General features: G+C 38.4%; 1 pseudogene; it reads left to right on the top strand.

Annotated features, from left to right (window-relative positions):
• Positions 1 to 1,225: 1,225 nt before the first annotated feature.
• On the top strand, positions 1,226 to 3,906 carry LOC138074780 (craniofacial development protein 2 pseudogene; annotated as a pseudogene).
• The last annotated feature ends 22,897 nt before the right edge of the window (positions 3,907 to 26,803 follow it).

The raw sequence follows: 26,803 nt of genomic DNA on the forward strand, positions 1-26,803 counted from the left end.
TAGACTCCGGGAGTTGGTGATGGACAGGGAGGCCTGGCGTGGTGGGATTCATGGGGTTGCAAAGAGTCGGACACGACTGAGTGACTGAACTGAACTGAACTGAAGTTCAGGAAGGCAAAGAATACATAAAGGGTAAACCCAAGTATGCTGTGACACATATTATTCAAACTGACAAAAGTTAAATTTAAATAAAAAGTATCAAAAGTAGCAAAGGAAAGGTAACAAATAATTTTCTTCTCAAGTGCACATGGAACATTCTCCAGGATAGATCACATCTTGGGTCACAATTCAAGATGATACATTTAAGAAAATTGAAACTGTATCAAGCATCTTTTCTGACCACAATGCTATAAGAAATCAATTATAGGGAAAAAAAAAAAACTGTAAAGAGCAAAAACACATATTTTTTTGATGCTACTAAATAACCAAGGGACTGAGTAACTTAAGGAAAAACAAACAAAAAACAAACAAAAAAACACCTAGAAACAATGACAACAAAAGCATGATGATCAAAACCCTATGGAATGCTGAAACAGCAGTTCTAAAAGAGAAGTTTATAACAATGCAATCCTACCTCAAGAAAAAGAAAAACAAACCCTCAAATAAACAACTTAGCATTACACCTCAAGCAACTAGAGAAAGAAGAACAAACAAAATCTAAACTTAGCAGAAGGAAAAAAATCTTATAAATCAGAGCAGAAATAAATGAAATAGAAATAAAGAAAACAATAGGAAGGAATAATGCAACCAAAAGCTGGTATTTTGAGAAGATAAACAAAATCAATAAGCCTTTTGCCAGACTCATCAAGAAACAAGGGAGAGGACTCAGATCAATACAATTAACATAAAAAATGAGAAATTACAACTAACACCACAGAACCACAAAGATCATAAGATCCTTTTGTACTATGTACTAATAAAAGGGACAATCTAGAAGAAGTGGATACATTCTTAGAAATACACTAACTTCAAAGATTGAACCATGAAGAAATAGAAAACATAAATGGATCAAACATAAGTAATGAAATTGAAACTGTGATTTTAAATCCTCCAGCAAACAAAAGTCCAGGACCAGACGGTTCTTCAGATGAGCATTATCAAACATTTAGAGAAGAGTTAACACTTATTCTTCTCAAATGCTTCCAAAAACATTGCAGAGGAAGGAACCTTATTCGCCCAATTCTATGAGGCTACTAAAATGAGGTTTCACCTCCCACCAGTCAGAATGGCTATCATCAAAACAACAACAACAACAACAAAACTACAAACAATAAATACTGGAGAGGATGTGGAGAAAAGTGAACCCTCTTCTACTATTGATGGGACTGTAAAGTGATACAGCCACGATGGAGAACAGTATGGAGAGTCCTTGAGAAAACTAGGAATGAAACTACTATATGACACAGTAATCCTACCACTGGACATATGCCCTGAGAAAACCATAACTGAAAAAGGCACATGTACCCCATGCTCATCACAGCACTATTTGTAACATCAAGCACATTGATGCAACCAAGATTTATGTCAACAGATGAATATAAAGAAGATGTGGCATATATTTGTATGTGTGTGTGTGTGTGTGTGTGTGTGTGTTTTGTGCTTAGTCACTCAATTGTGTCTGACTCTTTGTGACCCCACTGACTGGAGCCCACGAGGCTCCTTTGTCCATGGGGACTCTTCAAGCAAGAATACTAGAGTGGGTTTTCATGTCGTTTTCCATGGGATCTTCCCAACCCAACAATCGAACCCAGGTATCCCACATTGCAGGCTGATTCTTTAGCATCTGAGCCACCAGGGAAGCCCAAGATTACTGGAGTGGGTAGCCTATCCCTTCTCCAGGGGATCTTCCAAATCCAGGAATTGAACCAGGTCTCCTGAATTGCAGGCAAATTCTTTACCAGCTGAGCTTCCAAGGAAACGCTTTCTCTCTCTCTCTCTCATATATATATATATATGGCAAAATGTGCTTCTCGACCTAGCGCAGTTTCTGCGTGTGCGCACTCGCCGCCGCCATCCCGCGTCGCCTCCGCACACTCAGCGTTTCTACCCTCTCTGCCTAGAGCTTTGCCATTGGAGAGTGTCATGAAGATGCTGTAAATGAATTAGTGAAGGAAGGTGAAATGGGTGCTGAAGAGGAGACACAGAAAACCGAAGGGACAAAAAGAAAGGCTGAGAATGTTCTGGCCAGGAAGAGAAAACACAGTGGCCTCTCACCACAACACGAGGACGAGGAGGATGCCAACAGGGAATTTGGAGGGAGTATTAGTGAGAAGGAAGATGCAGCTGCAGAGCAGGAAAAAGGCACCAAGTCAGAGGATGCTAGGGAAGAGGAGGAGGAGGAAATGTTGGCCAGCTCCCTCAGTGACATAGAACCAAAATCAGAAGTGCCTCTGAGTACACAAGTTAAAACAAGAGAGGAGAATAAAGAGATGGTTTCAAGTAAAGTGAGAAGAAGCAGAACAAGAGAAACCTAAAGAATGAGAAGAAGCTGAAGTCACCAAGGTGTTTGATGTTGCTGGTGAAAAAGTCAGGTTTCTCAGGAGACAGGGAAGGCCTGGTATGTCCCCAGATCATGAGCCTCCCAGATTAAAAGGTGGCCAACATGCCACTGAGAAAGAGCAGAGGTCAATTACTAATACTTCGAGTAAGGATGAATCTACTAAGCGAAAGTGGAAACGACATTCAAATGTGGTTGTGACTGGTGAAGAAAGTAAACTCCGATGCTGTAAAGAAGAATATTGCATAGGAACCTGGAATGTTAGATCTATGAATCCAGGTAAATTGGATGTGGTGAAGCAGGAGATGGAAATAATAAACATCGATATCTTAGGAATCAGTGAACTAAAATGGATGGTAATGGGCGAATTGAATTCAGATGACCATTATATCTATCACTGTGGGCAACAGTCTCTTAGAAGAAATGGAGTAGCTATCATAGTTAACAAAAGAGTCCAAAATGCAGTAATTGGGTGCAATCTGAAAAATGACAGAATGATTTCAGCTCGTTTCCAGGGCAAAGCATTCAACCTCACAGTAACCCAAGTCTATGCCCCAACTCCCTATGCTCCAGAACCTGAAATTTACCGGTTCTATGAAGACCTACAACACCTCTTGGAAATAACACCGAAAATAGATGTCCTTTTCATCAGAGGGGATTGGAATGCAAAAGTAGGAAGTTAGGAGATACCCAGAATAACAGGAAAATTTGGCCTCGGGGTACAGAATGAAGCAGGGTGAAGGCTAATAGAGTTTTGTTACCAGAACAGGCTGGTCATAGCAAACACCCTTTTCCAACAACACGAGAGACGTCTGTAGACATGGACATCACCAGATGGTCAATACCGAGATCAGATTGATTATATTATTTGTCGCCAAAGATGGAGAAGCTCTGTACAGTCAGCAAAAACAAGACCTGGAGCTGACTGTGGCTCAGATCATAAGGTCCTTATTGCAAAGTTCAGGCTTAAGTTGAAGATAATGCCAAAAATGACTTGGCTATTCAGGGGGAGTAATGAAGTGGGTGAGACCTCTCAAGAAGCAAAATCCGTATTCAAGCAAACTGAAAAGGGCAAACCTCAGGCTAATATCCCTTCAAATGTGTCATCAGTTCCTGGTGGATCAGGGGTTTCTAAGGAAGTGGGTGAAACATCTCAAGAAGGGAAATCCGTCTTCAATCAAAATGAGAAAGAAGAACCTCAGTCCAATGTCCCTTCAGCGGTGCCATCACTTCCTGCTGGGTCAGGGGTGTCTAAGGAAATGGGTGAAACTTCTCAAGAAGGGAAATCCGTCTTCAAGCAAAATGAGAAAGAACCTCAGTGCAGTGTCCCTTCGGCAGTGCCATCACTTCCTCCTGGGTCAAGGCCTGAAAACTGTGACCTTCAGAAGAACCAGGATTGCAGCAATTAAGTATCTGACTTTATCCTTAACACCTGAACTGCTCCTCTGGTTTGAGTGAAGTTCTTATTACAACTGCAGTGCATACCCAGCCTTTCCTAGGAGACCATTTCCCGGGATGTGAAGTCCTGGTGCCATTAGCTGTCCACATGCAGAAGGTTCTGTGTACCTGCATTTCTTTTTTCTGTAGTCTGTTTGGCTGGTTGTCACTTAACTTTTCAGTTAGTTTATTTCACTAAATGATGTAGTCAAAATGATAACATGTTTGTACTGTGGGAAATTATTTCAATTTTATTTTTCTACTGACATTTCTAATTCTGGTATAAATGTTTACCAATAAAGAATTACTTTCTATATATATATATATATATATAGTGGATTATTAGCCATAAAAAGAAGGAATTTGAGTCAATTCTAGTGAGGTGGATGAAACTAGTGCCTGTGATACAGAATGAAGTAAGTTAGAAAGAGTAAAATAAATATAGTGTATTAATGCATATATGTGAAATCTAGAAAAATGGTATTAATAAACCTATTTGAAGGGAAGGAATGGAGATACAGGTAAAGAGAATGGACTTGTGGACACACTGGGGGAAGGAAAAAGTGGAATGGACAGAGAAAGTACCATTGACATATATACCCTGCTGCTGCTAAGTCGCTTCAGTCGTGTCCAGCTCTGTGCGACCACATAGATGGCAACCCACCATGCTCCGCCGTCCTTGGTATTCTCCAGGCAAGAACACTGGAGTGGGTTGCCATTTCCTACCATGTATAAAACAGATAGCTGGTGAGATGTTGCTATATAACACAAGGAGCCCAGCCTGGCATTCTCTAATGACATAGGGGGTGGGACGGGGAAGGGGAGGGAGGTTCAAGAGAGAGATTATATATGCATAATTATGACTGATTTGCTCTGTTGTACAGCAGAAACCAACACAACATTGTAAAGCAAATTTTCTCCAATTAAAAAATAAATTAATAAAAAACAGCTAGCAAATTATCCAAGAAAAATTGCCAGTTACTTATTTCTTAAGAGCTATTATATGCATGTACTTTAAAAAGGATGAAGCAAAATGGATGAAATCAAATTATAAATAAACATAAATGTTTATAGTAGCTATATGAGTTTCATTTAAAGGGAAACATGTTGGTAGAGATAAAAGCAGATGCTACATATTGATAGACATACCAGTTCTAAGAGGCTATAAAATATAAACCTACAGGGACTCAGTAATAATTTATTCATTTATTCCACAAATAATACATGCCACTTATTGTCCTAAAAGTGAGAAATATAGATGAGTCAAAATCTCTGATGTCAAGGAGATATATTGTAGCAAGGGGAAAATAAACATGTTCTGTCTCTATCCTTCTTTCTTTCTCTCACACATGCACACAGACACCACATGCACAGAATGATCAATGCTGTGAAGAGAAATGAAAGAATAAGGCAGAGTGAAGTAAATGAAGAAGCTTGCATGTGAACACCAGGAAAAAATGAGAAGGAGTAGGTATAGAAAATATAGATGTCTTGAACATTTACAATTTTGAATTCATTTTTATACATGATTTCAAGCCTTTTACACATTTTAATTCAACATTTTTCATACTAAATCTGTTTTCAGTTTACTTACACATATTGATTAGACTTTAGTCCTACAGAACAAAGAACATATCTTAATGACATAATTATCCTTTATTTTTGAAGAAGATGATTATAAGTGGAAGATTACATTCAAGTTCAGACTTCCCTGTGAAAATCAGCCTTGAATTAAATACATAGTGATGTCCTGTCTCAAATGCATTTGAAAGATAACACATAAAATGAAATTATGTACATACAAATGTATATATTTGCTTAATAACATCTGCAAGGATAAATACTTATGAATTACTAAAATAAATTTTGCTTGCTGGTTATCTTTATTCTTCTGTTTAGGAGAAATTTGCTGACATCTATCAGTTCAATTCAGTTCAGTACAGTACAGTCCTGTCTGTCCGACTGTTTACAACCCATGGACTGCAGCATGCCAGGCTTCCCTGTCCATCACCAACTCCCAAAGCTTGCTCAAACTCATGCCCATTCAGTCAGCAATGCCATCCAACCATCTCATCCTCTGTCATCTCTTCCTCCTGCCTTCAATCTTTATTAGCACCACAATCTTTTCCAATGAATCAGTTCTTTGCATCAGGTGTCTAAAGTATTAGAGCTTCAGCATCAATCCTCCCAATGAATATTCAAGACTGATTTCCTTTAGGATGGACTGGTTGGATCTCCTTGTAGTCAGAAGGACTCTCAAGAGTCTTCTCCAACACTACAGTTCAAAAGCATCAATTGTTTGGCACTCAGCTTACTTTATGGTCCAACTCTCATATCCACTCATGACTACTGGAAAAACAGGGGCTTTAAATAGATGGACGTTTGTCAGCAAAGTAATGTCTCTGCTTTTTAATATTCTGTGTAGGTGTGTCATAGTTTTTCTTCCAAGGAGTAAGCATCTCTTAATTTCATGGCTGCAGTCACTGTATGCAGTGATTTTGGAACCCAAGAAAACAAAGTCTGTCACTATTTCTACCGTTTCCCCATCTATTCGGCATGAAGTGATGGGACCAGATGCCATGATCTTCGTTTTTTGAATGTGGAGTTTCAAGCAAGCTTTTTTCACTCTCTTCTTTCACTTTAATCAAAAGGCTCTTAGTTTCCTCTCGCTTTCTGCCATAAGGATAGTGTTATCCACATAACTGAGGTTATTGATATTTCTCCCAGCAATCTTGATTCTAGCATGTGGTTCACCCGCGTGGCATTTCACATGATGTACTCTGCATAAAAGTTAAATAAGAAGGGGACAATATAAAGTACTTCTTTCCCAGTACATTGTTTCATGTTTGGTTCTGTTGCTTCTTGACCTGCATACAGGTTTCTCAGGAGGCAGGTAAGGTGGTTCAGTATTCCCAACTCTTTAAGAATTTTCCACAGTTTGTCATGATCCACACACTCAAAGACTTTGGCATTGTGTATAATGCAGAAGCAGATGTTTTTCTGGAGCTCTCTTGCTTTTTCTGTGATCCAATAGATGTTGACAATTTGATCTCTGGTTCTGCTGCCTTTTCTAAATCCAGCTTCAACATCTGGAAGTTCTCAGTTCACATACTGTTGAAGCCTCACTTGGAGAATTTTTAGCACTACTTTGCTAGAGTGTGAGATGAGTGGAGTTGTGCGGTAGTTCAAACATTCTTTGGCATTGCCTTTCTTTGGGATTGGAACGAAAACTCACTTTTTCTAGTCCTATAGCAACCATTGAGTTTTTCAAATTTGCCCACATAGTGAGTGCAGCGTTTTAACAGTATCATCTTTGAGGATTTGAAATAACTCAACTAGAATTCCATCACCTCTGTTAGCTTTGCTCATTGTGATGTTTCCTAAGGCCCACTTCTCTTCACATTCCAGAACAATCACTCTAATGAGTGATTAGAGTCACCGCAGTGATTATCTCTGTCATTACGATCTTTTTTTGTATAGTTCTTCTGTGTATTCTTGTCACCTCTTCTCAATATTTTCTACTTCTATTAGGTGCATAGTGTTTTTCTCTTTTATTGACCCCATTTTTGCATGAAATGTTCCCTGATGTCTATAATTTTCTTGAAGAGCTCTGTAGTCTTTCCCTTCCTATAATTTTCCTCTTTCTTTGCATTAATCTCTTAAGAAAGCTTTCTTATCTCTCCTAGCTATTCTTTGGAACTCTGCATTCAAATAGGTTTATCTTTCCTTTTCTCCTCTGACATTAGCTTCTCAGCTCTTTGTAAAGCCTCTTAAGATAACCATCTTGCCTTTTTGCATTTCTTTTTCTTGGGGATGGTCTTGATCACTGCCTCCTGTATAATATCAGGAACCTCCATCCATAGTTCTTCAGGCTATCAGATCTAATCTCTTACATCTTTCTGTCACTTTCACTGTATAATCCCAAGGAATTTGATTTAGGTCATACATGAATGATTTAGCGGTTTTCCCTACTGTATTCAATTTAAGTCTGAATTTTGCAGTAAGGAGTTCATGATCTGAGCCACAGTCAGCTCTTGGTCTTGTTTTTGCTGATTGTATAGAGTTTTACCATCTTCAGGTGCAAAGAATATAATCAATCTAATTTTGGTTTTGACTATCTTGTTGGAAGACAGTGTTTGCTGTGACCAGTGCTTTCTCTTGGTAAAACTCTGTTAGCCTTTGCCCTGCTTCATTTTGTACTCGAAGGCCACATTTGCCTGTTATTCTAGGTATCTCTTGACTTCCTACTTTTTCATTCCAGTCCAGACATCTGTTTTTGGTGTTCTAGAGGGTCTTGTAGTTCATGATACAACCATTCAACTTCGGCTTCTTTGGCATTAGTGGTTGGTGCATAGACATGGATTACTGTGATATTCAATGGTTTACCTTGGAAATGAACAGAAATCATTCACGCTGCCATTTTTGAGATTTCATCAAATTACTGCATTTTGGACTCTTTTGTTGACTATGAGGGCTGCTCCATTTCTTCTAAGGGATTGTTACCCACAGTAGTAGGTATAATGGTCAAACTTTGACTCACTAGTTTCACTTCTATAAAAGTGCAGTAGATAGGAGTGGAAATCTGTAGACACTATATATTGTGTCATATATATATATATTTATATTATTAAAGCACGTATGTGTTATATGTGAGGGAATGCAGCAAAAGTAGCTAATAACACTAAAATATCATGGATGATTCTTTGTTGAATATTAATTTAAAAAGGCTAATAATAGTATTTTATATCTAAAAATATACATTTGAAAACTATGAGAAAATATATAATGAAATAGTAAGAAAACTTAAATGTAATCTAAGGATTAGAGGTAATTATTTTATCCTTGTAAAAGTCATAATGCACTTAAAAAACATTAGTTGACATGTACTTAAACCCTGGATGAATTTTTGATGATTATTGACAAGTATACACACTGGAGTAACCCATTTCCCAATTATCTCCCTTTCTATAACTTTCAGTGATTCACTGTCCTCCCCAAAGTGAAATCAACTTTTGATTTATGTTCCTACAGATGCCCCCCAAACATGAAATCACTGGGTAACATACTAGTTCAAAGTTGAACTATTATGAAACTACCAATCAATTTTTTACCAGCAATATAAGAGCTCCAGTTGTTAAGTATCTTCTCCAACATTGGTTTTTGTTCTTTTAATTTTACCTGTTCCAATAGGTGTCTGGTAATATTTCATTTTTGTTCATTGCAGTTCACTTGTCAATAATAATATTGGGCATCTCTTCATATCTTCCTTGTCCAATTAGAAATCTTCTTTTCTGGAGTCTGTCTTCAAATATTTGCCCACTTAAAAATATTGGACTAGGAGTTATTTCATATGTTCTAGATATGAGATTTTGGTCAGCTATGTATTTTCTCTAAATCTTAGGCTAAACTACTCTTTTGATAAGAAACTTTTGATTTTGATATTATTAATAAATGAATTTATCTTAGTGGTTCTGAAGTCTGTCTAAAATAATTTTTTTTTTTACATGAGGGCATGAATACTTTCTAGATATATCTAGAATTAATTTATGATGGATTCTAAAATTAATATTTTCTTCTAGATATTTCACTTTTACATTTAGATCTACATTTCATTCCAATCAAATTGTGTATAGTGTGAGGAATAGCTTGAGGTCCTTTACTCTGATATGAATACAAATGTTCTAGTGATATTTATTAATATCTATTCCTTTTGCTTTCATTTGCATTCTTTCCAAAAATGTTTTCCTGCATATATGCATGGATAATTCTGCCATCTCTTAAGTTGACTATTGTCTAAACTTGCACAAACATGGCATTATTTTAACTATTATATGGGTTGGTTAAAAAGTCCTTCAGTTTTTTTAAGTAAAAATAAAAGACACATTTTTAATTTATTCCAAACACTTTATTGGACAACAATTTGATGGTTTTGTTCCATTGCCTTTTGCCATTTTTCAGGCAACTTCATAGTTTCTTCTTTCTAAAAATTTTTTTTTTTCTTTTCTACAAAATAAATGTTCCAAGTGGTTTTTACAGTCTTTCAGGGAATTGAAATTATTCTGTCATTGAGTTGCCTAGTCAAGTTCAACTCTTTGTGACCCAAAGGACTGCAGCTTGCCAAGCTTCATTGTCCCACATCATCTCCTGGAGTTTGCCCAGGTTCATGTCCATTGAATTGGTGACTCCATCCAGCCATCTCATCCTCTGCTGACCCCTTCTCCTCCTGCCCACAGTCTTTCCCAGAATCAGAGTCTATTCCAATGAGTCAGCTGTTTGCATCAGGTGGCCAAATTATTGGAGCTTTAGCTTCAGTATCAGTCCTTTCAATAAATATTCAGGGTTGATTTCCCTTAAGATCTCCTTGCTGTCCAAGGGACCTCCAAGAGTCTTTTCCAGCACCACAGTTCAAAAGCATCAATTTTTCAGCACCCTACATTCTTTATGGTCCAGCCCTCATATTTGTAGGTGATTACCAGGAAGGGCAAAGGCTAACTGATTTCTGCCAAGAGAACACACAGATTATAGTAAACACCCCTTTTCAGCAACATAAGACACAACTTTACACATGAACATCACCAAATGGTCAATACCAAAATCAGATTAATTACATTCTTTGTAGCCAAAACTGGAAAAGCTGCACACAGTCAGCAAAAACAACGACAACAACAACAACATGCAAAAACTGGAGATTAAAAAATCATATCAACTATTAGTTCAACAATGTACTTTTCCCTTTCTGCTTTTTATGCTGTTCATTTTTCTTGCCTTATTTCACCAACTTGGACTACCAATCAATGTTGAACTGAAATTCTTATAGATGATATCGTTGATATTTTCTTAATCTTAGAAGGGAATCAATTCATATTTTACCATTTCAGTATAATGATAATAGGTTTCTCCCATGCCCTTTCTCATTTTGAGAAAGTTTTTGCTCATCTCTACTTTCCTAAGAAGTTTTATCATGAAAAAATAATTATTTTGTAGAATGATTTTCTTCATCAATCAGATAAAAACATTTTAATCAATTACATTCTATAAATGTGTAAAATTGATTTTGAAATGTTGTATCACCTTTGCATTTCTGAGATAAATTTCACTTTATCATAATGTATTTTCCTGTTATTAATATTACTGGAATCAATTTGATACTCAAGGATTTTGGTGACTATGCTTGTGATGCTGCATGTTAAATTTCAATTTTTCATATATCCTTAACTGCACAATTGCACTCATCTCACACGCTAGTAAAGTAATGCTCAAAATTCTCCAAGCCAGGATTCAGTAGTACGTGAACCATGAACTTCTATATATTCAATCTAGTTTTAGAAAAGGCAGAGGAAACAGAGATCAAATTGCCAACATCAACTGGATCATCAAAAAAGGAAGAGAGTTCCAGAAAAATATCTATTTCTGCTTTATTGACTATGCCAAACCTTTGATTGTGTGGATCACAATAAACTGTGGAAAATTCTGAAAGAGATGGGAATACAAGACCACCTGACATGCCTTCTGAGAAACCTATATGCAGGTCAGAAAGCGACAGTTAGAACTGGACATGGAACAACAGACTGGTTCCAAATAGGAAAAGGAGTACATCAAGGCTGTATATTGTCACCCTGCTTTTTTAACTTCTATGCAGAGTACATGATGAGAAACGCTGGGCTGGAAAAAGCACAAGCTGGAATCAAGATTGCCGGGAGAAATCTCAATAACCTCGACACCACCCTTATGAGAGAAAGTGAAGAGGAGCTAAAAAGCCTCTTGATGAAAGTGAAAGAGGAGAGTGAAAAAGCTGGCTTAAAGCTCAACATTCAGAAAACTAAGATAGTGGCATCCGGTCCCATCACTTCATGGAAAATAGATGGGGAAACAGTGGAAACAGTGTCAGACTTTGTTTTTGGGGGCTCCAAAATCACTGCAGATGGTGATTGCAGCCATGAAATGAAAATACACTTATTCCTTGATAGGAAAGTTATGACCAACCTCGATAGCATATTCAAAAGCAGAGACATTACTTTGCCAACAAAGGTCCATCTAGTCAAGGCTATGATTTTTCCAGTGGTCATGTATGGATATGAGAGTTGGACTGTGAAGAAAGCTGAGCACCGAAGAACTGATGCTTTTGAACTGTGGTGTTGGAGAAGACTCTTGACAGTCCCAGATCAGTCCTGTGTGTTCATTGGAAGGACTGATGCTAAAGCTGAAACTCCAGTACTTTGGCCACCTCATGCAAAGAGTTGACTCATTGGAAAAGACTCTGATGCTGGGAGGGGTTGGGGGCAGGAGGAGAAGAGGACGACAGAGGATGAGATGGCTGGATGGCATCACTGACTCGATGGACGTAAATTTGAGTAAACTCTGGGAGTTGGTAATGGACAGGGAGGCCTGGCGTGCTGAAATACATGGGGTCGGAAAGAGTCAGACACGATTGAGTGACTGAACTGAACTGAACAGAATATGGTATTAGGCTTATAGAAGGTCATGAAACATATTGGGATATATTCCCATATGCAATTTTTCTAACATAGTTGTATGAAATTAATTTATTTTTTTATTAAATGTTGATATTATTCACCATCAAATTTTGGCAAGAATATTTCTATATTGTTTTAAAAAGTTTACTCTATGCTATAAATAGGGCTTGTGAAGTTGTTTATTTCATCTAGTGTCAATTTAGCAATTTTTTTTTCTTAAGTATGAATCCCTTTCATTTGTTGTTCATTTCTTCAATAAATTTTGTTCCCATCTTCTCTTAATAAATTTTAAAATATGTAGATATGTGATAACATTCTTCAAACAATCCTTATCAATAATTTGATTTTCCTCTCTCTCTTTTTTATTTTTATCAACTTTCTTAATAATTCAGTTAAACTAACATTTAACTTCAGTGATTTTTCTAAATTCTTAGTGGGAGAAGAAAAATTGTCAGACTGGGTGAACTATTGTTGAATTTAGGAGTCTTCCAGAATCTATTAGGTTTCACTTGCCACCCCCACACTTTTGCTAATAGCTCAGCCAGGCAATCTTCAACATGGATGATTTAACAGACCACAACATCTTGTGGAGTAAACTCCAGACTGGGAGACCTGGCATGCTGCAGTCCATGGGGTCACAAAGAGTCGGACACGACTGAGCAACTGAACTGAACTGAACTGAACATCTGCCTGTTTGCATTGACACCATGTATTTGCCCCATGATACTACCACAAGTTTCTTGCATTCTACAAAAGTAGACCTATGAAACCTTTCATAAGTCAAAATGATGTTGGAAAAGAGGCAATTACTTTAAGACACATCTTGCTAATGGAGGCACAGAATAAACTGAGATAAAGCACAGATGCTCACAGACAGTTTGAAGTTGTGGCAGTTTGATACTGAGATGTCAAGCATAGTTTCAGGGGAAGGAGCTTGTGGCTAGAAGAACTCTACCTGCTCAGGGTGCATACTGACTTTGTAAGGACTCACTTTTGGTCTTTTGCAAAGGGAAAGATTCTCCTAGAATTTCTTTGGGTTATCAAAAACAGGTACCTATGTGGGTCTTTCGTGAAAGAGAAGTAGCATACTGCAAACTTTCAAATAGTGGAAGATACATGTACCACTCTATGTTCATCCAAGAAAGACAAGGAGTCCTATTCATCTGTGCATCTTTGCAAATAATGACCTCTGGAAAATCTTTTATGAAGATTGATGGAGTGTTTCTATGGAAGGAAAGATGTTACAAACCCTTATATATCATAACAGAAATAACACTAGAGGTGATTTTACTTTTTCTAGCCATTTTTAATTTTCAAATTTTCTCTGATAAATGTAAATTGTTTTTATATCTTAAATAAGTATGTTTCTTTAAAAAATAAGAAAATAAATACTTTATTCACTTCCAAATTTGTCCCTCTACTTTCTCACAAAAAGAATTATTTTTTTGTTTTCTTTACAGGTAGAACAATGACTATGAGTCTACATTTATTTTTGTTCCTGTGTCAGGCAGTGAGATATGAGAAAATGGCAGGCTTTTCTTTTAAGTTTTATATCTGTTAAAAAAAAAAGTCTCCTATAATGTATACTAAATGTGTTGTTAGAATAAACTAAAGAGGGCATGATTTTATTTGCCACTCTAATATGCTAAGTTGTGCATTCATCATGTTTCTGATGGATTCCCACCCAAACATGTAAGTCTAATAAAGTAAAATGCAATTTTGTAATTTAGCAAAAAAATATCTTAAAGTTTTCTCATATGCTTTTCCTTGCATGATTGTTCTCATATACTATTCTGTAGAATTTCTCTCTGATAAACCTGTATGTTTTGATAGAAAGAACAACAAAAAAATTGTAAGACTTGGGCTTAAATTTCAACTCTATATTGAAATATTAGATGTAAAAAATAATGTTGCAGTGAACTAAATAATGAATAATGAATAAGTGAATTAAAATGGGCTGCTGCTACTGCTGCTAAGTCACTTCAGTCATGTCCGACTCTGTGCAACCCCATAGATGGCAGCCTACTAGGCTCCTCTGTCCCTGGGATTCTCTAGACAAGAACACTGGAGTGGGTTGCCATTGCCTTCTCCTAAAATGGGCTAGAAAGGGTGAATTTAATTCAGGAGACCATTGTATCTACTTCTGTGGGCAAGACTATCTTAGAAGAAATGGAGTAGCTGTTATAGAAAACAAAGAGTCCAAAGTGCTATCAGTTCAGTTCAGTTCAGTTCAGTGGCTCAGTTGTGTCTGACTCTTTGAGACCCCATGAACTGCAGCATGCCAGGCCTCTTTTTCCATCACCAACTCCTGGAGCCTACCTAAATTCATGTCCATTGAGTCGGTGATGCCATCCATCATCCTCTGTCATCTGCTTCTCTTCTTGCCCTCAATCTTTTCCAGCATCAGAGTTTTCTCAAATGAGTCAACTCTTTGCATCAGGTGGCCAAAGAACTGGAGTTTCAACTTCAGCATCCATCCTTCAAATAAACACTCAAGACTGATTTCTTTTAGGATGGACAGGTTGGATCTGCCTGCAGTCCAAGGGACTCTCAAGAATCTTCCCCAACACCACAGTTCAAAAGCATCAATTCTTTGGTGCTCAGCTTTCTTTATAGTCTAACTCTCACATTCATACATGACCACTGGAAAAGCCATAGCCTTGACTAGACAGACCTTTTTTGACAAAGTAATGTGTCTGTTTTTTTTTTTTTTTAATATGCTGTCTAGGTGGGTCATTACTCCTTTCCTTCCAAGGAGTAAGTGTCTTTTAATTTCATGGCTGCAATCACCATCTGCAGTGATTGTGGAGCCCCCCCAAAATAAAGTCAGCCACTGTTTCCACTGTATCCCCATCTATTTGCCATGAAGTGGTGGGACTAGATGCCAAAATCTTAGTTTTCTGAATGTTGACCTTTAAGCCAACTTTTTCACTCCCCCCTTTCACTTTCGTTGAGGTTCTTTAGATTTTCTTCACTTTCTGCCATAAGGGTGCTGTCATCTGCGTATCTGAGGTTACTGATATTTCTCCCAGCAATCTTGATTACAGCTTGCTTCATTCAGCCCAGTGTTTCTCATGATGTACTCTGCATATAAGTTAAATGAGCACAGTGACAATATTCAGCCTTGACATACCCTTTTTCTTATTTGGGACCAGTCAGCTGTTGCATGTCAAGTTCTAACCATTGCTTCCTGACCTGTATATAGGTTTCTCAAGAGGCAGGTAAGGTGGTCTGGTATTCTCATCTCCTTCAGAATTTTTCACAGTTTGTGATGATCCGCACAGTCAAAGTCCTTGGCATAGTCAATAAAGCAGAAATTGATGTTTTTCTGGAACTCTCTTGCTTTTTCAATGATCCAGCAGATGTTGGCAACTTAATCTCTGGTTCCTTTGCCTTTTCTAAAACCATGCCATACATTGGTGCAATTTCATAAACAACAGAATGATCTCTGTTCATTTCCAAGGCAAACCATTCAATTTCACAGTAACACAAGTCTATGGCCCAACCATTCATGCTGAAGAAACTGAAGCTGAAGGTTCTATGAAAACTTACATGACCTTCTAAATACACCAAGAAACAAACAAACACAAAAATTCCTTTTCATTATAAGGGGCTGGAACTCAAATGTAGGAAGTTAAGAGATATTGGAGTAACAGGCAAGTTTGGCCTTGCAGTACAAAATAAAGCAGGGCAAAGGCTAACACAGTTTTGCGAAGAGAATGCACTGATCAGAAGAAACACGCTCTTCCAACCACACAAGAGATGACTCTACACATTGGCATCACCAGATAGTCAATACAAAAATCAGAGTGATTACACTCTGTGAAGCCGAAAATGGAGAAGCTCATATAGTCAGTAAAAACAACATTGGGGAGCTGACAGTGTCTCAGATCATAAGCTCCTTGATGCAAATTTCAAACTTAAAGATAGTAGAGAAAACCACTACACCATTCAGGTATAACCTAAATCAATTCACTTACAATGATGCAGTGGAAGTGACAAATAGATTCAAGGGATTAGATCTGATAGACAGAGGGCATGAAGAGCTATGGACGGAGGTTCATAACATTGTATAGGAGGCAGTGATAAAGATCATACCCAAGAAAAAGAAATGTAAAAAGGCAAGATGACTGTCTGAGGAGGCCTTTCAAATAGCTGAAAAAAGAAGAGAAGTGAAAGGCAAAGGAAAAAGGAAATATATACCCATCTGAATGCAGAATTCCAAACAAAGGTAAGGGGAGATTAAAAAAGCCTTCCTAAGTGAACAATGCAAAGAAATAGTGGAAAATAATAAAATGGGAAAGACTGGCGATCCCTTCAAGAAAATTAAAGATACCAAGGGAACATTTCATGCAAGGATGGGCACAATAAAGGACAGAAATGGTATGGACCTAACAGAAGAAGAATATATTAAGAAGAGGCAAGAATACACAGAAAAACTATACAAAAGAGATTTTAATGATCCAGATAACCACAACAGTGTCAATTATCTAGAATCACACAGCCTGGAGTGCAAAGTCAAGTAGGGCTTAGGAAGCATCCCTATGAACAAAGCTAGTGGAAGTGATGGAATTTCAGTTGAGCTATTTCAAATCCTAAAAGCTGATGCTGTGAAAGTGCTGCACTCAACATGCCAACAAATTTTGAAAATTCAACAGTGGAATAGAATTGGAAAAGATCAGTTTTCATTCCAATCCCTAAAAAAGGAAATGCCAAAGAATATTCAAACTACTGACCAACTGCACTCAATTCACACACTAACAAAATAATGCTCAAAATTCTCCAATGAACAGTATGTTAACAAAGAAATTCCAGATGTTCATGTTGGATTTAGAAAAGGCAAAGGAACCGGAGATAAAAATGCCAACATCAGTAAGATCATAAAAAAAGAAAAACACAAAAATTCCAGAAAAAAAACACCTACTTCTGCTTTATTAACTAAGCTAAAGCCTTTGACTGTGTGGGTCACAACAAACTGGGGAAAATATTTAAAGAGATAGAAATACCAGACCACCTGACCTGACTCCTGAGAAATCTGTATGTAGATCAGGAAGCAACAGTTAGAATCAGACAATGGACAATGGGCTGGTTCCAAATTTGGAAAGGAATACATCAAGGGTATATATTGTCACCCTGCTTATTTAACTTATATGCACAGTACATCATGAAAAATGCCAGATTGGATGAAACGCAAGCTGGAATCAGGATTGCCAGGAGAAATATCAGTAACCTCAAATATGCAGATGACACCACCCTTATGGCAGAAAAAGAAGAGGAACTAAAGAGCGTCTTGATGAATTTGAAAGATTAGAGTAAAAAAGCTGGCTTAAAACTCAACATTCAAAAACCTAAAATCATGGCATCCAGTCCCATCATTTCATGGCAAATAGATGGGGAAACAATGGAAACAATGACAGACTTTACTTTCTTGGTCTCAAAGAAATCTAAATCACTGTGGATGATGACTGCAGCCATGAAATTAAAAGACTCTGGCTCCATGGGGGGAAAAAAAAAAAAAAACACTATGACAAACCTAGATAGTTTATTGGAAAGTATAGACATTACTTTGTCAAGAAATGTCCATATAGTCAAAGCTGTGGTTTTTCCAGTAGTCATGTGTGGATGTGATAATTGGACCATAGAGAAAGCTGAGTGAAGAAGAATTAATGTTTTTGAAGTGTGATATTGGAGAAGACTCTTGATAGTCACTTGGACTGCAATATCAAACCAATCAATCCTAAAGGAAATCAGTCTGAATATTCATTGGAAAGACAGATGCTGAAGCTGAAGCTCCAATATTCTGGCAATCTAATGGGAAAAGCTGACTCAATGGAAAAGATCCTGATGCTGGGGCAGACTGAAGACACAAAGGGAATAGGATTACAGAGGACGATATGGTTGGATAGCATCACTGACTCAATGGGCATGAGTTTGAGGCAACACTGTGAGATGGTAAAGGACACGGAAACCTAGCATTCTGCATCTATGAGGTCACAAAGAGTCCGACACAATGGAGCCACTGAACAACAATAGGTAGTGTGCTGAGCAAAGTACTTGGGATAATGAATGCAAAGTGCTTTTATAATCAGAGAAACTTATTACTTAATTTTTGGTCCATTACACTTCTAAAATGTATGCAGAACTGAATAAGAAACACAGCTACAATGACATAAAAACTTGCAATGTAAATGTCTGTTACCTGAAGGTGAATCATAAAAAAGCTGAATGTTACTTGTTCAAAGCCAGCTGGCAAAAAGCTTATGTTGAGTTAGTGTTTCAATTTCATTACAGATATTTAAAGAGCACACACGTTCATACACACTCACACTCCTGGGTCCTACTTTGTAAATTCTATTATGCCAATTGCAGCCTTGGCACAATCACTAACTAGAGCTGCTATCAAAAGGTCACTTTTACTCATTCCTTTAGAGCCATTAAAGAATAAGCATCAATTACATACCTTGCCTGACTATTTGAAAGGTCAAAAGTTGTAAAAAGGCATACCTTTTACTTAAAAATGTGACTATGCTTCATGAAAATTACAACTCAAGTTCATCTGAAAAAGATAACAATACTTTTGTCAAAGGGCAAGCATTGTAAAACCATGAAATGTTTTTGAATACTTTTATGCTTTTTAGCTAATATACAAAATATCCATGGGGTTTGGGGAATACTGTTGGACAAAGCAAACTAAATAGTGATTTAATTTTAAAAGAATTTGTTATTTTCATGTAAAAGTAAAACATATTTATTGTAAAAAATTAGTCAAAATACAAACCAATTGTTTTTTTTGAAGATATTTACTTTAATCCAAATAATTAAACATATCCACTTTAATTTTAATAAGATTGACAAAAATAATGAATAATTAAAGCATCAGAATATTTCCCAGTGAAATTCCAAAATAAAGTTATATAGGAGTTTTACAGTTTCTGGGCTTACTTTTATATCTTTAATCCATTTTGAGTTTATTTTTGTGTATGGTGCTAGAAAGTGTTCTAGTTTCATTCTTTTACAAGTGTTTGACCAGTTTTCCCAGCACCACTTGTTAAAGAGATTGTCTTTAATCCATTGTTTATTCTTGCCTCCTTTGTCAAAGATAAAGTGTCCATAGGTGCATGGATTTATCTCTGGGCTTTCTATTTTGTTCCATTGATCTATGTTTCTGTCTTTGTTCCAGTACCATACTGTCTTGATGACTGTGGCTATGTAGTAGAGCTTGAAGTCAGGCAGGTTAGGCAAACACTCTCTGACATACATCACAGCAGGATCCTCTATGACCCACCTCCCAGATTACTGGAAATAAAAGAAAAAATAAGCAAATGGGACCTAATTAAACTTAAAAGTTTCTGCACAACAAAGGACACTATAAGCAAGGTTAAAAGACAGCCTGCAGAATGGGAGAAAATAATAGCAAATGAAGCAACTGACAAACAACTAATCTCAATTGCAGCTCAATTCCAGAAAAATAAGTGAACCAATCAAAAAATGGGCCAAAGAACTAAATAGATATTTCTCCAAAGAAGACATACAGATGGCTAACAAACACATGAAAAGATGCTCAATATCACTCATTATCAGAGAAATGCAAATCAAAACCACAATGAGGTACCATTTCATGCCAGTCAGAATGGTTGCAATCCAAAAGTATACAAGCAAGAAATGCTGGAAAGGGTGTGAAGAAAAGGGAACCCTCTTACACTGTTGGCTGGAATGCAAACTAGTACAGCCACTATGGAGAACAGTGTGGAGATTCCTTAAAAAACTGCAAATAGAACTTCCTTATGACCCAGCAATCCCACTGCTGGGCATACACACTGAGGAAACCAGAATTGAAAGAGACACGTGTACCCCAATGTTCATCGCAGCACTGTTTATAGTAGCCAGGACATGGAAACAACCTAGATGTTCATCAGCAGATGAATGGATAAGAAAGCTGTGGTCCATATACACAATGGAGTATTACTCAGCCATTAAAAATAATACATTAGAATCAGTTCTAATGAGGTGTATGAAACTGGAGCCTATTATACAGAGTGAAGTAAGCCAGAAAGAAAAACACCAATACAGTGTACTAATGCATATATATGAAATTTAGAAAGATGGTAATGATAACCCTCTATGTGAGACAGCAAAAGAGACACAGGTGTATAGAACAGTCTTTTGGACTCTGTGGGAGAGGGAGAGGGTGGGATGATTTGGGAGAATGGCATTGAAACATGTGTAATATCATATATGAAATGAATTGCCAGTCCAGGTTCGATGCATGATACAGGATGCTTGGGGCTGGTGCACTGGGATGACCTGGTGGGATGGTACGAGGAGGGAGGGGGGTTCAGGATGGGGAACACCTGTATACCTGTGGCAGATTCATGTTGATGTATGGCAAAACCAATACAATATTGTAAAGTAATTAGCCTCCAATTAAAATAAATAAATTTATATTTAAAACATTATATATTTCTAAAAATCAGAGCATTGTAGACCAAAATTATAGAGTCTTCTGAATTATACACCACAGAAAGTTTGCATCTTAGAAAGGAAATACTTAAATTATTGATAACAAACATGTGAATAACAGAACCACCTCAAATGCAACTGGCTTGCTTTCTTGTTAAAATACCAATGCATACTGCAAATTCCCAGATGTGAGGAAGAGATATTGATTATTCCTAATCTGCTTATCAATTGAGTTGTGTTTGTAACTAATATCTGATGCTAAAGTATCAATACCAGGAACAAAAGGCAAAGGTGGCCAAAGACAGTCCATGTGATGAAGAGCTTTGCCAGCAAACTGAAAGATTTGGTCCAAATAGTAACTAACATTTTCTTTTTCCTTTGCAGATGCCTTTGAAACACATGCCAAATAAAATAATGGCATGATTGAAGTAGGTTATTTAGCAGGATTGTCCCCAAATAAGAGAAAGCAGGGGAGTTTACTGAAGCTTGTCTTGGGTGGTCATAAGACTAGTAGACCCAGTAGGAGGGACATATGTACCAGGGATAAGGGAAGCAATAAGGAGCCTTTTAATTGCCGAGGTCCAGCTCTTAAGATCAATTGGCACTTGGCTTCTCAATGATCTCCCCTGACATGCTACTCCTCCTAACCAGCACATACACATTTCTCTCTTCCTTTTTTGAAATGTGACCTGAGCTGTCTCCAAGGGGTGTTACAAGGATGAATGTAGCCCACTGAAGCCTCTCTGCACGGGAGGCAGACAACAGAGCAATAACATAGGTACATGCAAGAGAAAGCACAGATTCAGATAATGTTTCCCAAAGTAAGTAACAATATTATCCACCAAAAACCTCATAATCAGAACTACTGATTTAAGACCCTGAGGCTGGGATTCAGAATACTCAGGGCATTCATATGTATCCTCACGTGATTTAACAATGATGATACATTAGTAGACTCATCAGGTCTGAACACAGAAGATTCTGTTTAGATAATGGCACACTTGCTTCCTTGAGAGGCAGTAATAGTGAGGGACAAGGAAGTCTGGCTTGCTGCAGTTCATGGGTTTGCAAAGAGTCAGACATGACTTAGTGACTGAACAACAAGAACTAAATGTCCAAGCTCATCCTATTTTGGTGGACAGCCTTTCTTACTAGAGAGACTTTAGTGCTGAGTAAAGACAGACTTTGTCACATGAGGCTTGTTGCATGACTTTAGTAAGGACTTCTGTGTGTGCTACGCTATTCTCCAGACCAATAGAGGGGCCAAATGAAAATGCAGGTAGAGAATAGAAAACATCCATCTGGCCCTGAGGAGAGAGAGGTTGGCAGCTTTAGGACCTTGATCTGGTGTACGTATCATACATGTCAACTGGGGCAGCAGCACGGTCAGGCCTGAAGAGATGGACTAGGGGTGAGATAAGCCAGACCAGGACACCCGCCTTCTGCCCTCTTTCAACAGCGTATATTTCTGTTACAAATACAGTGCATTTCAACAAGTGCAGCTTGTAGCAGAACAATAGGATCCTAGAGAAGGTTGAATAGCTCCACCTCACACAGATGTGGTAAGGCCCCACCTTACCCATAACAGTGGGGCCTTCCACTACAGATTCTAGTAAATAACACCTTTCCCAGGTAAGATGGGACTTGGCGTTCTCAGGAGCATAGCATATTGATTCAATGTGAAAGTCAACTGATGGCTATCTCCTGAGACTTTCATATTTTTAAGATGATGGATATCTCATCCGTGGCCCCCAGTCTGGCATGTGAAACAACAGGCCCCACTGATTGATCATTTGGATGTATTAGTTCTATACTTTAGTTCACTCAGCCAAGGTATTAATGGTTTTACCTGTTCATAATTTAATCTGAGGCTTTATTATTCCATTTTTCCTTTCTACCAAAGTTTCTGCTTGTATGTTATAGGGAAGATGGAAATTCATTCAATGTCATGCTTTTCTATCCAGTCTTAAATATGACCTTTGAAGTGTGACCTGCAATCATTGTCTATTTGACAGTAGTCCTCAGCTTCTCTAATCCCCAGCCTGATTTGCTTTACATCAGGGGAAACCTTCGGTTAGACCAGATGTGGCATCCATACAAACCAAGGCATATTTAAGGGTTTAATTTTTAAAATATTTATTTATTTTAATTTATTGATGATTGCTTTACAATGTTGATTTAATTTCTTTCATACACATCAACATGAATTAGCCATTGGTATACATATGTTGGGCTTCCAGGTGGTGCTAATGGTAAAGAATCCACCTGCCAATGCAGGAGACATGAGAGATGGGTTTGATCCCTGGAGAAAGGCATGGAAACCCACTCCAGTATTCTTGCCTGGAGAATTCCATGGACAGAGGAGCATGTCGGACTAGAGTCCATAGGGTCACAAAGAATCAGACGTGACTGAAGCAACTTGACACATATACATCTACAAATGTCCTCTCCCTCTGGATTCTTCCTTCCACCTCCCAGGGTGAGATGAATGGCAAGAGTAGCATGAAGCACATACTCAATAAATAGCCAATGGGAATTTGCTCGATGACTCAGGAAACTCAAACTGGGCCTCTGTAACAACCTAGAGTGGTGGGAATGGGCAGGTGGTAGGAGGCAGATTCAAGAGGGAGGGACATATATACACCTATGGTTAACTCATGTTGATGTATGACAGAAATCAAACCAATATTGCAAAGCAGTCATCAATAAATGAAATATAAGCAAATATTTTAAAAATACAAAAAATAAAAAAATAAAACTCTCAGCGAGAGAGATCCAACAAAATCAATTTGCCAATCCTTCACCGGTTGTAAACCCTGGTGCATAGTCCCTAGACTCCTTCACTTGTTGCCTTGGGCCTTGTTTAAAACACAAAGGATGTGATTTTACTGTATTAATCAAGTCACTGTGTTCCAAAGGTAATCTATCTGTATCCTATGGTGGTCACACTTCTTATGTACCAGTCATCTACTGTATCATTTGAAAGGTCAGTTGTGATGACTTTTACCTAAGTTTAGGCATCAAATTCCTAATTCCAAGAGAGTATAAGTGCCTTATGACTTGGGGCCTGGAAGGCAATAAAAACTATTTCAGGCTCTTTGGCCTGGAGAATTCCCATGAATAGAACTGGCTCTCTTGAGTGATCACCAGCCAAACCTACTGGCTACTCAGTTCAGCTCAGTTGAGTCGCTCAGTCATGTCCTACTCTTTGTGAAACCATGGACTGCAGCATGCCAGGCTTCCCTGTCCTTTACCATCTCCCAAAGCTTGCTCAAACTCATGTCCCTTGAGTTGGTGATGCCATCCAACCATCTCATCCTCTGTCATCCCCTTCTCCTCCTGTCTTCAATCTTTCCCAGGATCAGGGTCTTTTGCAAAGAGTCAGTTCTTTGCCTCAGGTGCCCAAGGTAATGGAGCTTCAGCTTCAGCCCTGCCAATGAATATTCAGGACTGATTTCCTTTAGGATTGACTAGTTTGATCTTCTTGCAGTCCAAGGGATTCTCAAGAGTCTTCTCCAGCACCACAGTTCAAAAGCATCAATTATTTGGTGCTAAGATTTCTTTAAGGTCCAACTCTCACATCTCTACATGACTACTGGAAAAACCATGGCTTTGAACTAGATGGACTGGCTACTATGATATGATTAAGCCAATATTCTGCCTAGAGAATCCCTATAGACAGAGTCTGGTAAGTTATAGTCCACACTGTTGCAAAGAGTTGGACAGAAGTGAAGTGACTTAGCACACCAGCATGCAGGCTTTTTCAGGGAAACACAGTATCTTTAAGATCCAGCTCTCTTGAGTGATCACCAGCCAAACCTACTGGCTACTACAATTTGTTCCTATTTTCATCCAGATGGTGTCAGTGTTGAGCTGATTAATAACTGCAGTCCATAGGGATGGGTTGACCCAACCTGACTTATCAGTATATCAGGCTTCAGTGGTGACAGTGCCTAATCCTAACCACTAGACCACCAGGGTGGAGAAGGCAATGGCACCCCACTCCAGTACTCTTGCCTAGAGAATCCCAGGGATGGAGGAGCCTGGTAGGCTGCAAACCATGGAGTCTCGAAGAGTCAGAAATGACTGAGTGACTTCACTTTCACTGTTCACTTTCATGCACTGGAGAAGGAAATGGCAACCCACTCCAGTGTTCTTGCCTGGAGAATCCCAGGGATGGAGGAACCTGGTGGGCTGCCATCTATGGGGTCGCACCGAGTCAGACATGACTGAAGTGACTTAGTAGCAGCAGCAGCAGCAGCAGCAGCAGACCACCAGGGAGCATGTCCTCCATTTCTTCTCTATAAGCTATTTGGAAGCACCACAGGAATGGGAGTGGGGCATTTGGAGAATACATACTATACAAAGTCTAGTAGCACCCACATTTCTAGAGACAGTGGATTGGCAGACAGGTGCTCCTCTGCTACAAGTAGGTGTGCCGGTTAGTCAAAGTGAAAATTTAAGTCATGGCAGAGGTGGGCCAATGGATCATAACCTTAAACCACACCTTCATAGAATAGGAAGTTATTTTTATTTATTTATTTTTTTAATAGGAAGTTCTTAACATAACATGCTGTTTCTTTGTGAGATGCCCTACTTGGAGAATTGCTGTGTATACTGCTAGTAGCTGCCACTTTGGGGAGGTATATTAGGTTTTTGTTCTCTTTCAGATCAAAGCATGTGAGATACTATATCTTTCTGTTATCTCTGCCACAGTGCTCACTCCATATATCGAGGAGTCATGGATACAGTTAACTCAAATGGGAGATACTCAGAGCTTTAATCTGCTTCACTAGTATTTTTTTTTTCCTTCTTAAAGGCACCTTGTTACTCTGATCCCCACTTCCACAATTGCCTTTTCTTTGTTGTAGTAAAAAGGATGTCCTCCCCACTGTGTCAGGAGGAGAATAAAAGTCTTCTAAAGCTCCCCAATTCCCCTAGAGACTCAGGTCTCTTTTATATTCTTAGCTGGTAGACAGGTTTGCATCACCTTATCAGTTACAGTTTCCGGGACAATATGTGTCTAACCCAGCCATATGACTCTCAGAAACTTTACAATTGTGCCTTAGAATTAAATAAATTAAGTTTTATTTGAGTTCACTACATATCCTCTTCTGCAGAATTATTCCAGGAAAGTCTGCTGAGTGTCCTGCATCCGAGGCAAGTCTTCACACTTTAACATATCATCAATGTGATGGCCTCATTTTTACTGGTGGGAAATGGTAATAAGGACAGGTCTTGGGCTACCATCCCATGATATGTTGTGGGTCTGTGCAGGGAGCCGCGGGAAAGTGCTTAAATGGCTCATTGTTGTCCTCCTAGGTGAAGGCAACTTGATCTTGGGACTCAGCGACGGGGGTATACTGAAAAAGCACTTGCTAAGTCAGTTAAGATGGCAATAAAGTTGGGCACAGGATGGGGATGAGGCGGCACTAGCTTGCTTATTTCTTAGTAGTCCATGGTCCTCCTCCCTGAGACTTCTGGCTTTTTTTACCTGTCATACCACCTGTTTGAAGCACTAAGGATAATGCGTACCACACCTATGAAGCATAGTTCTTATACAGTTTCTCCTTTCTCCTTATGCTCAACAGGCAATTTATATTGTTTGACAGTTACTACTCTTTTGAGACCAGGGCTTCCCTGGTGGCTCAGAGGTTAAAGCATCTGCCTGGAATGGGGAAGACCTGGGTTCGATCCCTGGGTTGGGAAGGGATCCCTGAGAAGGAAATGGCAACCCACTCCAGTACTCTTGACTGGAGAATCCAGAGGGGAGGAGCAGTAGACTTACTGGTTCTCACCTGGTGATTCCACTTAGCACTTTGGTTATTCTAACGTGAAGGCAGAATTCATATCTAGAAATTTGTAGACTGTGACCTTGTAGGATATCAATGCCCAATATGTTCTCTGGTATTGGTAAGACAGAAACATCATATTG

This window comes from Capricornis sumatraensis, chromosome 1, assembly GCF_032405125.1.
Source record: "Capricornis sumatraensis isolate serow.1 chromosome 1, serow.2, whole genome shotgun sequence".
NCBI lineage: Eukaryota > Metazoa > Chordata > Mammalia > Artiodactyla > Bovidae > Capricornis > Capricornis sumatraensis.